At 50.2% G+C, this 4,986-nt stretch overlaps 1 protein-coding gene across 1 annotated transcript in view; it reads right to left on the reverse strand.

The window, feature by feature from the left end:
- Positions 1-1,589, reverse strand: part of Sv2c (synaptic vesicle glycoprotein 2C) — a 218,400-nt gene extending 216,811 nt beyond the window's left edge. Inside the window, exon 1 of the mRNA XM_015497779.2 lies at positions 1,432-1,589. The gene's annotated coding sequence lies outside the window, so the exon portion shown is untranslated. The remainder of the gene's footprint in view (positions 1-1,431) is intronic.
- Positions 1,590-4,986: the final 3,397 nt, after the last annotated feature.

Raw genomic sequence — 4,986 nt, forward strand, 5'->3', positions numbered from 1 at the left:
ACTGCGCCGCACTTCGGCGCCGCCTGCCTGCCCGCAGTCCTGGTTCTACTGGGCTTTCCTCCACGCGCCACGTTACTGGCCGCCCCCACCGCAGTCTGCTCCAGCGCGAGGCCCCAAGGGTCGCGGCTGTCCGCGTCGAGGGCGCAGCAGGGCATCCATCACCAGAGAGCCTTTGACGCACATGCGCCGGCTCCCAGACGGAGACTCTGTCGCCTCCCCCAGGCCTCCACCCAAGCCCGCCCCTCGCGGGTCTGTATTTGCATCACTTGCACACGTAGAGGGTGACGCGAGCGCCCCCAGCGCGGGCAGTCCGGGCGGTACCTCCAACCCGGGTGACTCAGCTCCACCCCCTCCGCCCCCGCGCGTGGCAACTGAGGTCCCCGCACGCCCACAGAAAAGCTCTGTATTGTGCATCTGCGGAGGGATGCCGGCTGCCCCAAACCAAGTTGATCCTCGTATTCTACGATCCTCCGGGCCCAGCCAGAGGCGGGTTTTACCACACACTGAGGAAAAGTATTCCCAGTTCTAGAGCCCAGGCGGATGGGGGAAAGCCCACCAAGAGATAGTGTCAAATGTACTGGCTTCTCTCTCCACTTCCCTCCTTATCATCAGAAATTATCTGTGGGGTAGTATTTACCGGGGATGGTCTCCTCTCCCTGCTGAACTTCACATTCATTGGTCTACTTCGCTGTGCCCAATGCACTGTAAGCACTCAATAGGTTTTTGCCCAATGCAGGCGATGTGTAGGGAATTACAGGCTCTCACAAAGAGCCACAGCCCCGCGGGTTTCCCTGTTCTCCATTCTTCTGCGCTCGTGCAGACACTGGACCGAGGCTTCGGGAATTTACGTGGAAGAGTTTGAAAATTCACAGTTTTTCTTTCAGGTTCCCGCAGCGCCTACTGCGGCGGCCACTGCTCTCCCGCCACCCTCACGTCTGCAGAGGGATCCCCGCTGAAAAGTTAAACCCAAGGCTGCGGTGAGCGGTGAGCGCACAGGTTGGGCACCCAGCCGGCGGCTCTTGGATGCGGCTCTTGGATGCTTGTTTTGAATCAACCTCCCTTTGCGGGTGAAAGCACCTAAGTAAATGAGCCTAGAGAACCCTGCAGATTCAGCCCCCGCGTCCCAACTGCTGCCCACCCGTATCCCCCGGGAATCCTGGATAAAAGTGCGCCCGCATCCCTGACCTACCCCAGTTAACCACGGCTCACTCCATCCGCCTTACCCCGACTTTCAGGGTCCCACTCTAACAAAGGCACCCACCCGGCAGCCCCAGGCACCTGCAGCCGTTTTCCTGGGGCCAGGTGGGCAAAGTTGAGATTCTGAGAGGCTGCAAAAAGTTCCCCAGGCTGCAACGCCCGATCTTCTGGTCCGAAAAGGAAATCCAGCAGAGAATAAAGTCTCGCCACTGCTGCCAAAGACCCCTCACTCACCGCTCTAGCTGTCAGGGACCCCCGGCCCTGAGTGGTGTCAGCTCTGCAGCCGTCGCCTCGCGGGGGCTGCTCCGGCTCGCTTCCTGGGGCCGCCTCCGTCTGTTACTCTCTCCTGCAGCGCGCGGAGTGGTGACTCCTCCGAGCGTGTCAGAGTCGAGAGGAGGGGCGGGAAAGTGGCTCCGGGCTTGCACGCTGCGGTCCTTCTCCTCCTCCTTCGCCCGCCTTCCCCCGCACCCCCGTACTGCAGTGCCGGGCGGCGGCGTGGAGAGAGTACAAGCGATGCGCAGGGAGGGAGTCACCGTGTGCGGAGGAGGAGGGCTCAGCTCACGACTCGGCGTGCTGAGGGAAGTCGGGGTGCGGAGGCACGGCTCTGGGATGCGGGACTGAAGCAGGGTGGTGATGGCAAGGCCACCTCCAAGTAGCCGGTACTTTGGAGGAAGTCAAGGTTCCGAGTTTGTAGCGGGGGAAAGAAAAGGGACGACAGTCCCTAATTAGTCTCCCCAGAGTGACTGTGCGTTACGCAGTTGGCGGCGCCCCCCGACAGGTCCTGCAAGACGCAAGGGAATTTTGACTGCTGGACCTGGCTAGTAACCGGAAAAAAAAGAATGTGCTGCCTATTTGGGGGCGCGTGACTGACTTGTTTAACTTTGATTTGGCTTCCAGAAAGTCACCATACTGGGGTAGGTTGCCCATTTTCCCCACCCGCATTTCCCACGCCGGCATACAAGTCAGAGAAGAAACTTGAGGCACAGCAAGAACACCAGGTAGGCTAGGCAGCCACACTCAGTATTGAAATTAAAAAAAAAAAAAAGCCAGGAGAATAGAGTTAGATGACTGAAACTTATTCATGCAAGACACACCGCAGCCTGGCGCGCCCACCCACCACAGCACTGGAAGGCGTTGCCTGCTCGGGTGCCTCGCCCCAATCCCGCACCAAAGGCTGCGGGTAGCTAGGCATTCCCTGGTCCTTGACCCTGCCAGCTCCGCTCTCACAAGGAACCCAGTGTGGTGTGAAGCTTAGCACAGGCGTGTGCCTTCCCGCAATCATTAGTCCTATAATGGTGACCCGAAGTGAGACAAAGCGTGGCGCCAGTGTAGGCTGCAGTGGGTGGAACTCATACACATCGTCTCCTAGCGAATGTGTTTCATCCTTGTAATGGATGATTGAATGGATGGATGAATGGATGGTTGTGTGGATATAAATACAAGCATGTAAACGTGCTGGGGAAGGAGAGCTATGGGGCTCCTTGGGGCTGGAGCTTTTGCCCAGAGAAGCTGGTGGGGATGATGTAGTTAACCCAGTATGGGGCTGTAACCCGAGCTTTCTGGCTTGGATTGTGCCATCCTACAGGATTCTGTGGAAAGAAGAAAATGGAGACATCTCTTAGTCTCTCGCTTTTCCTTCTCTGCAGTTCAGGCACGCACACTCTCAATTAGGATCTTCCTGCCCTGTTGAGCCTACACTTTCTAGTTGGTCTTTGAAAGCCTGCAGTTTGCCACCATGTTTGGAGCCGCAAGATAGCCAAAGCTACACAAAAATTGATAACCATGTTTATTTGCACTTCGTGGATCCTTCTTCATGTGGATTCTAAAATGATTGTATTGCTACCATATAAAGGAAGAATATACCACAAGAGTGCTTGTGACTGCCAAGCTGGAAATAAAATTGTGAAATTAAAAAATTACAAATTTTATCTGGATTCTTCACATAATATATGTAAAATTTTGAGTTCTCTACTGCAAAATGTACTTGTAATTCATTCAGCTTCCAATGGATATCCTCTTGAGGACCTGTCCCCCAAAGTCCCAGAATAATGCATTATTTTCCGGATTCCAAGGTCCTTTCCAGTATACTTCTTATCCCTAGGTCTCGTGGATCCTCCTCTGAGAAGATTCTTATTTTTGTCTTCAATTGTTAAGGAAATGTTTTCTCTCTTCTAAAAACACTTGTCTTGTGGGAACTGATAAGGATAAAGATGTATACCTACCCTGTCTCCATAACACCTCAGAGATTTTATTCCTCTACATAGAGTGTCTTTGTCTAGTGGTGCTAGACAGCAAGCCATCCTAGTATGCATCAAAGATATGTTTTTGCATCTGCAAAGTGTTTTTTAATATGTATTTTAGTAGATGGACACAATACTTTTATTTTATTTATTTTTATGTGGTGCCAAGGATTGAACACAGTGCCTCGTGCTTGGTAGACAAGTACTCCATCACTGAGCTACAATCTTAGCCCCTGCAAAGTGGTTTTGATAACAGCACTTTGTACCTAGTTTAGATGCTGTGGTGACAAAATATTATAATAGCCACAAGAAGCACAGAGCCTAGTACAAAGTTGGCAGAGAAAAAAATGTTAGTCACTCTTCCCCCCTTTAACGGTCAGAGCAAGGTTTTCCAAAAGCAGTGCTGTGGAACACCAGTCCTATATGATGTTCTGCAAACCTGAGTAGCACCTGGCTTGTTACAACAGCAATCTAGAGAGCCCATGCTTTTGGAAGAAGTCCACACCCCTCCAGTTTTCACCTCCACCATGAGGTGTCAGTAGCAAGGCACAGACACCTACTTTTCTTCCCAACACTCCCAGCTTCTCCAACGCTGTGGATCTTGATTCTATCAGTGTTCATCTCATTAAGTCCTTAATGTCCATTCATATCAGTTACCATGAGAAGCCCCAGAATTTCAAATGCATTTCTCATATCCCACTTCAGAATGCTCCTAGGTTTGGCACATCCTGTGTTCTGTCCCTTCCTCCCTATCTGGATCCTGAAATGCTTTGACTCTGCCTTCTAGAATTCAATCTCCCTCTAGTAAAATGTCCCATATGCTCAACCCTTTGCCTCCTTATCCTAACAGAAACTTGGCTTTTGCCTCAAAACAGGCTGCTTTCCTCACAACCCTCTCAAATGGTGATTTTCTTTTTTCATTCCCAGGTCTTATGTCACAATATCTAAAGGTAGGAAGAGGTTAACTTTTCATATTTCATTAGTGCTTCCAGAAAATTCTTCATCCATTATCCCTAAAACCTACTTTGAATCTCGATTCTTTAGGTTATTTTACTCATTACTCATAAATGGTGCTGCCATGCTTAGATCAAAAGCCCCAAGGAGTTGCAGAGCTCTCCACTATAGGGTAATTACTATATGAGGGCATTTAGCAAGTGGATTACTCTGGTGGCTGGTGTCCCCTTTCCTTTCTCAAACTGTAAGAGATTGGCCACAAAATGGTATTGATGCAGTGGGTTTGAGTAATTCGTATCATCCTGAGACCAACCCCCATCTCCCACAATTCTACTCTCCTCTTATTATTTAATAATTTTTATTGCGGATTACTTTGTTTAACCTGAGATCCAAACAATGCCCACCACACATTGCATTTGGTGGATAAGCCTTTTAAATTTCTCTTCATCAACTGGTTCACTCTCCCTTTTTTCACCCCTTGCAATTTACTTTTGTTAGAGCATTTTCCAGTAGAGTTTTCTACAGTTTGGATTTTTGCTGATTGTGTTCCTATTATGTTGTTTAAGTGTTCCTATAATCTAGAAAATCAATCTAG

Source organism: Marmota marmota, unplaced genomic scaffold (genome assembly GCF_001458135.2).
Source record: "Marmota marmota marmota unplaced genomic scaffold, marMar, whole genome shotgun sequence".
In the NCBI taxonomy this organism is placed as follows: domain Eukaryota; kingdom Metazoa; phylum Chordata; class Mammalia; order Rodentia; family Sciuridae; genus Marmota; species Marmota marmota.